We start from the raw sequence: 12,000 nt of genomic DNA on the forward strand, positions 1-12,000 counted from the left end.
TTCTAGGAGAAAAAAAACCTTATTTAGAAAATGTTCATATTTTCTAAATTTCTATTCAAAGAGGTATGAATACTATGATTAGTAATTACTAGTACAAACAACTGCCAGTAGGGTGGCACTTCTGCTAATTTACTAAAAGTAAAATAAAATGCCAACGTACACTTCTTTAATAGTCAAATATAAGCTCAACCTTCTTGACTTTTATGGAGACATTTCTCAAAACCACATTGTAACTACATGCAGGTTGCAAAATGTTATACAGGTAGTCATATTTACATAATAACTACTATCACGTCTAAAAAACGAAAAAAATCATGAATAGATATATTTATTAAAATAGCTATCACCATTATTCAGCTTGTTGTATACATAAAAGCATTTTTTCCTGTATAAAATTATACTCTAACTTAATTCAAATTGATATTTTAATATACACTAACAATGTTGGTTATCTTCAGCAGACTACACACTTAAAACCCTGACAACTAAATATATGACAAACATAAATTTAAAATATCCAATCTACATATAAACAACTTCTGTAATTTAATAAACCTCATATTTTGTTAACATCAAAAAATATATAGATATAACAAAATTATGCTAATTCATATCCATTAATACAACTTTATCATTATTACAATCTGTGGAGTAACAATGCTGAAAAATAATAACTCACTGTAATCTGGTAAACATTTTATATTTACCAAAAAAATGAATAATAAAATATTAAAATTTGAGTAATAAACAAAAATCTATTCACAAATATTCAATTATGTTAAGTAAAAAGTTACCATCGAAATAAACTTGTAACAATTTGTTCTTCCACCACCAGAGGGAGTAAGCATTTCAGCCAGAACTCTCCGTGCCTCAGCTTGCCCCAATTTGGCTCGTTCTCGCCATTCTTCAAGCAAAAGCTCATGAGATATTGCCATCAATATACAATAATTGAGACAACATGTTTCTGTTGCCAGATCTGTAACTGGTTTTAAAAGACCAAGAGCAGCTTTTCCTTTTTTCCTTTCAACTCGTGGCCCTTTCTGAGATTATTTAAAATATTGGTACTTAAAAACCTAAGGAAATTTCAATTTTTATTTTCAACTATTTCTTAAATAATTTTCCATAATCTTTGAGATAATAATAACCCAGAAAAGTCAAGTTACCATGGTACATGCATATTGTATTGAGTTTCTAATTAAAAACACAGATAGAAATGTTTCAAGGTTTAGTTTCTACTTGTATATAAAGAAAAAAACTTTTTCTCTTTATCTTCTTTCAGAGAGACAGTCAGCAATGATCAATTAAAAACAATCATACTTCTCTATTATACAGAAAAATGAAATTAAAACCTTTATTGCATTGTAATTCTTAGAATACTAAAAACTTCTTAACTGCTTAGAAAAAAAAGAATAACGATTCATCTATCACATTTGTAAAACATATACAAAATTAATGAAACAAAACCATTAGCCTATAGACCCTTCAATTATTTACTTTTGCTACCTTACGGTTACTGAAAAATAAAATATTTGGTACACATAAGACTACAGCAATGTTGGACAATTTATTCAAGAAGAAATTTAATAAACATCAACAGCCACAGCTTGTGTGATGACAGGTATAATTTATAGTTTTTTGTTTGAAATAATTTAAATACACCATATTATTTTGTTATTTCCTCACCTCAGGCTCAGTTTTTAATCTCTTGTGTAAAAAATTATTGGAGTACATGAGTACACGCTGTGTTGCACGTTCACACAACCCTAAACTATGTTTCAGGTAGTTTCGTTTCTGCAGCACAAATTCTTCAAATTTCACACTACGTTTCTGCCCATTTCCAAGACCAACATTGTGTGTAGGTCGTTTCTTTTGTTTCCCATTATTCTGAAAAAAATGCAAAAGAAAAAGTTGCAAAAAGTCACTAGCTTTACCTACATAAACATTTAACTATCAGAAGTAATAATGATCTCAATGTAAACTGAAAAACCTTGTGGTATTTGTCTATTTTTACTTTACCAAATTGTTTTTTTCCTGTGTTGTGTTAATACTCATGTGTTTTCGTTTTGACTCCTTATCAAAATTTTAACCCCTTTGTTACTGGTCCTGTTGAATCCATAGTTCCATTTTTCTGAGGGTTGCATAAACTGCTTAATCAAATTGCATGAAGCTTAACTTCTAGAGCACATGTAGTTTTAAGTAAAAAAATCATATAGTTATATCCAGTATTTAAGTACTCAAAGAATTTCCTAGAAGGACTATTTCTTTGATGGTAGGGTCATGACCTGATTCTGAGTCTTCTTGATAAAGAGGCTGGTTTGCTATTCTCTCCTTTATGGTCTCTCACACTTGCATTTGAATAAATCTAGCACAGAGTGCAGGAAACCTAGATACACATACTTAAAAGATTCAAATAATTATTCAATTCATACTAGAGAAAACCCTAGATGAGGGGATGACACACTAACATTTTTATCATAGAGATCAAGGATCAAATCTCTGCAACTTCCATCACAGAAAACATTTGTCTTAAGACTTCACTGAAGACGAAAACAGAATACCACCTAAAAATTAAGGCCAAAACCAATTACTAATTATTATCTAATAAAAAAAAATGACTAGACTCAGGTTATCATATATGCTATTAATCAAAAGACTATTTAGTTGTTCTATAAATTTTTAGCTTCTGAAATTTTAAAATGTTTTTATGAATCAACATTTTTTAAAAATAATATTTTTTCCTTCTTAGATTTCTATTTTTTTATTGCTGTGTCACTAAAACTTTACAAATGTATGTTTTATTTTAATAAAACTATAATTTATTCTTATTAATACCCTACAACTTTTATAGAAACGTACTTACACTCATTGATATGCATAACAAAAAATATATATACGTAAACCTAAAAGTGTTTATTTATAGTTGATTATAAATTTGCATTTTATATATAGCCTATGTTAACTTGTTTTACATTCATTAACATATCTGTCTTTGTACAACTTTATTGCCCTTTAAAGTGGTTATGTATCAAGATGAAAAACTAATATATTTTCCAGAATCAATAATGACTTAAAACTAAACATCACTGCTCAATCCTTTAGACTTACATTCTTGTTAACCCTAAATATTTTTCCCAAACTCTTATAGAAAAAAAAATGTTTATGTAGTTTTTAAACAGAAATCCAATATCAGTACCAAAAACAATATCACTAGAAACTATAAAAAAAATTCCTAGGCCTTTAATTACTGTGGCATTAGTGAACTCCTTGTTCAAACTTGTGAAAACAGAAAAATGTTATAAGGAATGACTGGTATGGTGTATATATAATTTTGAATTTTCTTTTTAACGTTTTTGCAATGGGCTTAGTAAAATATATAAGTTCATATGCACATGTTAAATAGTTATACAACAACTTTTGATGCAGTAAATGTATCTTCAAAAAAATTTGGTAAACTTTCAGTAAAGATTACAAGTTTTTGCCCACAAAATGTCAGGTTTTCTAATGAAATATTTTAAATAAAGATTTCTTTATAAAAACAGTTTGCTTCATTACTAGCTCAAGTGTGAAGTGATTTCCCTCTTATAATTAAAAGCTATTCTTCACCTCAAAAATCAAAAATATTATTTGTGTAATTTCTAAAACCTCTAAAATACATTTCAAATACTTGTTTTCACTAAAACTTTATATTTTGTCTGTTATTTTCTCTACCCTAATTATGTAGTGTCTGTCAATTTGACTGACCTCATAACCATTATACAAAATTAAATACATGCAAGTTATGCTATTTTTCTTACAAATTATAACACAAAAATACAAATGTTTAGTCTAAATACTTAAAGTCTTATAACTATATATTTATTATTTTCTATTATACTAACCCACCAGTTGTGCCTGGCTAGGAATACATAGCTTGCATTGACATGGTGCAGGGGCATTCATGTTACTCTATCCAATAACACAAAAACTGACCTTCAGTCTTTAAAAGTGGACCTGTCTTCGCTATGTTTTAATGGACTAATATTTTGTAATATACAGTATAATTTTAATTATTATGCATGTATATAGATTACTACTATCTGGAAAAAAGTTTATTAAACTTATTTATATTAAAATATGGAACAATAAATAAACAAGTAAAGCAAATAATTTTCTCTGCTAACTACAACCTTTGAACTCAGTTGCTGCTGAATGCAGGATGCTAAGCCTTTTAAAATTTTGCACAAGTAGGATATGAACTAAAATATGTTTTTAGGTTGTATATGTATACAGTTGAATAACCAAAAAGTCATAAATTATAGTGTCATTACCACAGAATTTCACTATAATTTATCAAGCTTAGCAACTATGCTGTATTTAGGTCTAAAAAACCATCAAACTCCTGGCAGACTAAAGACACAATCTACATTCTTGAAATCTTGGTTCAAAAGAACGTGATAGCTTTTTTAACAAATCAAAATGGTTGAGAAAACCACTAGGGGGACATTCTAACTAGCTCAATATATTTTCCAGAATCAATGACTTACAACTGAACATCACTGCTCAATCCTTTAGACTTACATTCTTGCTAACCCTAAACATTTTTTTCTATAAGAGTTTTCCATAAGAATTTTTTTTATAGGCCTTTAATAGTAAGAACCTTGGATTATTTAACTGCATAGTTTATATAAGAGGACTAAACATTCTCAAGTTAACAATTTTTAATACATATAGTTAACATGGAAACATATATTACTCATCACAACAATAAAACATTTGAAATGTAAAGCGTATGGTCTAACTGCAATAGCATTCACAACTGCACTTTGTGCGTGTCATTAGTTCACAGCAACAAAATGTTCTGTTCTACACTACATTAGTGAATCTGTTTTTGATACCATGTTATATGTCATTCTTGTAAATATTTAGTATTAAACATTGGTTATATTACTTTATCACAACTTACTGAAGCAACTCTTGCATCCAAAAAACATTATTTTATTCAAATGTATGCAGCACTGTGTGGTAAGTCAGATGTTACTTTAACAATTTACAAAAGTAAGTTGTGAAAAGCTTTCATATTAGAAATATCGTACCTGCTCAACTGTGTAACATTTTAATCTGCTCAACTGTTTTGCCTCTTTCAAAAGATGAAGAAGATGTCCTGCCTTTAGTTCTGGTCTCTCTGTATCACCTGAAACAGTTGTAAACAATATCAAATTTAAAAGTGAAGAAAACATAAGAGCTGACTCTCCAAAATATTAACTTTTTCTCAAATGTTATACTTCAAAAAATCTAATAGGGCTATGTATTATAATGATAGTAATAGTACTTATGAAAATAATTTTTAACATCTCAACTACATAGTACATCTTTGGATGTTTTTATATCTACAGTGATTGTCAAACACTTTTAATTCCACAGGGAGTCCCCTAATATAGAAAGGAAAAAAATTATTAAATAATTTATATTTCTAATTACCAAACTATTATACTTGTTTGGCATGAGCTTTAGCTAGAATGGGAAGTAATTATAAGTTGTCAATCTTATTTCTTATACATTCACTAAGGTGTTACTTACCAGGCAATATGAAGACATAACTGAATATTTAACAGAAAGTTCATGATTACTTTTAATATGGTAAAATTTTACAGTACTGTAGTTCCAGTTTTTCCTCAACATGTGTTTCATGCTTAGCTTATCACACAAGCAGTTTTGTAAAAAACGTGTAAGGTGTTTATAAGTATACATATATATAATACAAAATAGCTGATTTTGATAAAATCACATTATAAGACTGTGGTCTGATTGATACTTTAATTTTATGCACAGTATCAACATGAACAATAAAAACAAAAAACTTACAAATAAACTGTGAATATTATGAACAAAGTTAACATAAAATAAAAGAGACAGACCAACAATATTTTTTATTCAGTACAAATTAAGAGTAACTATTAGAAAGGCATTCAAACAGTACAACTCCTGCCTCACAATGATTTTGATTATTGCAGCAACCAGCCTATATACATACTAGACTGTTCCTAACTCTTAAAGATGTAGATGCCAAAATGTTCTTTCTATCTCTAATTGTGATCAAGTTTTGACCATTTTTTGAAACTTAACATTTTCCTTACCCGAAAATGTATTTCTGATAAATACTCATCTGTTCACACATGCTCTTGCCTTAGAGATTTTCTCATAAAATTGCACTACTGCAAAATAACATTATTATGCAACAAAAGCCCTCCATCACTAAGAGTGTGACCCCACCCCAACATTGTGCCTACTAACTCCCTCTGTGCTTTTGCACTCAACCATTTTTATTATTGATGAGACAAGTTAGTCTAAAATGCACAGAAAGTAGGAAGGATGGTAAGTATATGAAAGGTGAATATCTATTGGTGTACATAATCATGAAATTAAATGTTAACTTCAAAGGTGTTGAACACCTCTTCACACAGAAAGTTATAATATCATGTTGATATGGGGAAGGAAACAGTGCAGTATTTACCAAGGTAAGTTTCCTTAAAAATGCCCAAAACAAACTTATGGAGTGTGACATCTGACAGCAGAGACTACATATGGGTACATCCTTGGGAGACTTCACCTTACCTTCTCTAGGGTACATATTTTGCCCATAATAGAAGGTTGGAAGAGGTAAACAAGCCCCATGTGTCATGGATATGAGTAGAATAAGAACTTGGCCATCCAAATGCTTGCAAACAATAGATCGGAGAGCCAATATGTGTATTGTAGTTTGGTATGTTCAGACTGTAATTAGTGCACTCCTCAACCATCCTCAGACAATCCTAGACCAACATCAGCCACAGGACAAAAAACACAGAAATTATTAGTTCCTATTCATCTCAACTATATTATCAGACTTTTAGACCAACACCAGAAATGAGAGAAGAGTAAGATATGTTAGTCCCTGCTCACCTCAACTCAACTATAAGGCTCCTGAACCAATACCAACCATGGTAGGAGGGCATGGAGGACATGACATATGGTGTGTAATATAGAGAGTAAATGATTTGTTAGTAAGTGCTCACCTCAATTCAAATGAACAGGAGATGACTGCAGGAGGAGAACATGTGTATATAATGTGTGCTCATCTCAACTCTACTGAACAAACATGACTACATACAAAAAACCATAGAGTAGTTGATGTTCAGAGATGTTGTGGTGCCCTCCTATTGGTATGGGGCTTTCACTGCAGATTAACAGCAACATGCATTAGTGCCTTTCATGAGAAAATTCACAAGATTAAGTGGGAATTACCTAAAGGGTAGTAGCATGCACATCTCTAAGATAAACATAGCTTTCTGTGAGAGTGGTACAGTCTTAGAAATTTTAACTTGCTCACACTATAACAAAAATGGTTGACCACCCAAGTGAGCTTGACCTTTGAGCAATATTCCTCAAAATACAACTGGACTTTGAGGGACACTCAACCTTTGTACCAAATTTGATAGCAATTAGGTGAAATATTTTTTACCTATATCATTCACGTACGTACACAAGAGTGAAAACAAAAGCTCTACTGTTGGGCAGCAGTAAATAGATAAAACTTATTGATAAATGTCTATGCCTAATGTACTTTTTTTAAGAGTTATAAACTGATGAAGATGAACAAAAAATTTAGTTATTTATTAAACACACACAGACAGCTTATTTCAGCAAGAACAAAATAAAACGTAATGTTACCCAATTATATCAAACAATTACTATCAATGTTGAGATTTTTCTACTACTGTAAACTGTAATAAGCCAGAGTTCCCTTTTCTGTAAACACTTTTTATATTACATGTATAATAATCTTTTCATTCTGACCATTTTACAACTTAGATCATTTCATTTAGCACATTGACTGCTGATTTGCCATATGAGGTACATTCTGCCTCTAGCAGTTGGATGCGAGTGTGGTGCATACAGTGTGTGGCTTGCAACAATTCTGTGTGCATTTAGAGCAGCCACAGTCAATGGGTTAAACTTCATAAGTTCAGCTAAAACAACAAGAAACTAACTCTTGAGTAGGTTTTAATTTTAAAATTACTTCACCTCCACCAATTATATACTTTTGCAAGCATGCACATGGTTGTTGTTTAAATTCTGGACAAAAAGCCGTTCAGCATCTTGATCTCTAAGCACCTCCACAAGAGAAAGAGCAAATGCCTGAGCTTCTCTTAAGTACTTCTCCTTTTCTTCTGGAGATGGAACAATCTGTCTCAAAAAAAGTAATAATACCAGAAATATCACAAAATGTTAAAAACTTAGCCTACAAAACACTAATGACATCCGAACTAATTATTTAACAAACTTAGTAGCTCACTGGGTCTACTTGCAAAGAAGCAATCAATACTTGTATCAAACACTATTTATTGTCTCAGGTTTGAAAATATTTCTATTTAATGAAACTGATTAACCTTTTAAATTGACATACTGTAATCATTAATGATTTTAAGTTGTTGTTTTTTTCAAACTAACTACAAATGATATTGACAAGTTCATTTTTATCTGTGCACCATAATCTGATTTGGCAACACCACCTTCACATTCTATAATATTACATATTTGTTCTACCAGACTAGCTTGAAGCTAATAACAATATAATATGTAATGATTCAACAAAAGTACTGAAATAAAAATATTATGTCCAGTTGAAGACACCAGTCTTTCAACTATACATTATCATAAGCCCTATAGGAAAAAATGTAAAAGCTTGACCAGATTTCAAACTACACTTTTGCACCAGGTTAATTATCTACTGGGTGTTTTCCTTCCTTAAGGCACGGGGGAAGCCCTCCAAGATTATTTGTAAATTTGATAGTTTTACTCTAGATGATCAGTTTGATGTGAAAAGCCTAAATACCACTTTAGACATACTAAAATAATTTTAAAAAGTAAGAATACAATAAGTTTGCTCAGACTACAATATACACTTACTAAATAAAGCAAGTATCATTTTAGCCTTGATCATTCAAAATGTGTTATAATAGGCCTAACACTAATGATTTATGACAAGTATATTTAATAATAATCATACTTTGCCAGCTTGAAAAACATGTTAAAACCATCACAAATGCCCATATAAATAGTAATCTAACCACTAATCAAATACAGTGGTCCTACTCACTTCTTTCTATTTTTGGAGATGATCCCTTGTATATACTTGTGTATATAACGTGTGAAAAACCAACCGAAAAATTAGAATGTCACCTTAGTGGCTTCCTCAGCCATTTTTATGCACTAAAATGCTATTTCATTCTTTCAAAAAAGATTTCAACAAGATAGGTTGTGTCTTTGGTCTGCTCAAATTTCATATTTTTTAGACCAAAATACAGCTTAGTTACTAAGCTTGATAAATTATAATGGAATTCAATGGTATTGATAGAGTAATTTACAATTATTTGTTTATTCAAATGTATATATATACATAAAACTTAAAAATAAATCTGTTTCACATCCTCCATGCACGAAATTTGACTTGGCAATCAATCAGAAACAACAACCGAGTACAAAGTTCATAACCAGAGAGAACTTGTTTGCTCTACTTCTTCATTCTGTTCGATGTTTCAAGACATATCAGTTTAAGAACTTCTTTGTAAACAGTAATAATCTATAAACATATATAATGTATAACAATTGAAATGTTACTGTATTCTACAAAATACTAGTCCACTAAAACATAGCCAAGACAGGTCACTTTATAAAGACTAAAGGTCAGTTTTATATAACCAGGTATGATAATATTAATACATGTGTGCCACATCATTGTAACTTCTGTATTGTTAGCCAAACATGACAGGAAGGTCAGTATAATAAAAAATAAGATATATATATGAATAAATGTATAATGTTATGACACTTAAGCTATTTATATAAAACATTTATGTTTTAGTGTTACAACCTGTAGTCATTCTAGATAAAAAAAACAACATAATTTGTATTTGTTTCCTCAGTTGTTATGGTGGTTACTAGGTCAGTCAAGCTTACAGACCACATATAGTTAGGGTACAGAAAATAACAAATAAAATATAAGGTTGTACTGAAAATAACAAATAAAATATAAGGTTGTACTGAAAATAAACATTTAAAATGGATTTAGAAGGCTTTATAGATTACACAAATAATATTTGACATTTTTGGGATGAAGAATAGATTTTTAATCATCACATGAAAAATCACTTTGCACTTGGACTAGTAACAAAACAGATTTGATATATTCAGAAACAAATCTTTAGTAAAAATGCTTCATTAAAAAGTTGATTTTCTGTGTAACAAAGACTTGCAATCTTTACTAAAAAAAGTCTATTAAATTTCATTAAGATACACACACATCATTAAAAGTTACAATATAAATAATTAACATGTGTAAACATGTATATGAACTTGTGTATTTTACACCAAGGCCATTGTGAAAAGGTTAAGGAATTATCAGTCAAAAAGAGAGAACCCCCATTGTTCAAAATTCTTCTGATAGCTTGAAAACAAGAAATCAGTGAGAAGCACTGTCACTTATAAATAAAGCAAACAAGTTTCACAACCAAAGTAAAACTGGAATTAGTGACTGAATATAGAAAGAAACAGAACCTAGTAATGTACAATGTAATGGGCAATAAATAGCATAAATAGTGTGTGGCTACCTACAAATATGAAAGTGATAAGATATAATGTATCCTGACTTTCTATGAAAATTCAATATAACTGAAATATGGTTTGCAAACTAATTCATTACTAATTATTAGTTTAAAATTTTTGATTAAAATTATTCAATTTATATTTACTAATATCAAACTACAAAACATATTAAAATTATATTATTTATTTTTTTTATATTGTATAATAGATAAAATTTTCTTTTGACTTAAACTTACTTTGTCTTTTTTGGGCTTTTTTGTTTTTTTACTTTTCATTGCTAAACCACAAGCATTGCACAAGACTAAATTTTTATTTGTGTCTGGGTCCAAGTGACGACGAGGAACTGGAAGATTTCTTATTCTTCTTTTAATTTTCCTAAAAAAGAAAATACCATAACAATGTCTTGAGAAACATTCTTCATAAGACAATATACTAAGTTTACCAAATAAAACATCCATAAATAAGCTCTTAAAAGATTCTCAAAATTGCATTAAAATGTGTTTCACAACTTTTTTTTCACTTTAACTATACACCAAAATTATCTCATTTACTGGTAAAGAAAAATCTACACACATTCTACAATTTAAATTTTTATAAAAAGGCACTGTTTTTCATTTATAGGCCTTTCTTACTACTACACAAAAGAAATACCGATTCAGTTTTATCACTAACTGAAATATAAACTTACTAACGTAACTATATATTTTATAGTAGAAAATATCAAATATTGCTTCATAACTCAGCTAAACAATCCAAAATTCCATATCACTGAATTAATATTATTCTGTAACCTGATATCTATTTATACACTTTTCAATTACTTTGAATATATTCAATTTTAAATAAATACCTATACTCCAGTCAATTTCATAACTTTTTTAAGTAACATACTTCTACTTTGTCAAAATGTAATAATTATATCTAGGTAAAATATCAGAAACAAATGATATAAATATCAAGTTTTGAATTTGTGCGAGATCATTTGTAATGTCAATATCCTAAGAATGATATAAATAAGATTCAAATCTATATATTTTACAATTTGTATATTTTGATGATTTTTAGATAATTTTCACAAATTTAGAAATTCTTAATACACATGAATAAATAGCTTGTTGAAACTAATAATATATTTCACATAAACAATACATTTAATGGTAAGCATTTTTTTCTAGTGCACTTGTCAAAATTGTTCTTTATAAGAGTAATACAATACATTTTTCTGTAATTAAAATAAATTAAGTGGTATTTATTTTTATTTATGATACAAGCTTCACAATTAAAATATTTTCCACCAAGTTGTTTGTCCACGTGAATCATTTTATCTCCGATATTTCTCGAAAACAACAGTTGGCTTACAACATAATACATCTCAACCCT

The 12,000-nt window shown here is 29.3% G+C and overlaps 1 pseudogene across 1 annotated transcript in view; it reads right to left on the minus strand.

Moving 5' to 3' along the window:
• The window catches only part of LOC143226222 (uncharacterized), a 28,145-nt pseudogene that overhangs the window by 13,582 nt on the left and 2,563 nt on the right, over nt 1-12,000 (minus strand). The window contains exons 3-7 of the transcript XR_013014419.1: nt 10,857-10,995; nt 8,041-8,202; nt 5,073-5,170; nt 1,684-1,884; nt 795-1,040 (exon numbers count right to left, since the gene is read on the minus strand). The product of XR_013014419.1 is annotated as an uncharacterized LOC143226222 (transcript). The remainder of the gene's footprint in view (nt 1-794; nt 1,041-1,683; nt 1,885-5,072; nt 5,171-8,040; nt 8,203-10,856; nt 10,996-12,000) is intronic.

The sequence above is a fragment of the Tachypleus tridentatus genome, chromosome 1 (assembly GCF_004210375.1).
Source record: "Tachypleus tridentatus isolate NWPU-2018 chromosome 1, ASM421037v1, whole genome shotgun sequence".
In the NCBI taxonomy this organism is placed as follows: Eukaryota; Metazoa; Arthropoda; class Merostomata; order Xiphosura; family Limulidae; genus Tachypleus; species Tachypleus tridentatus.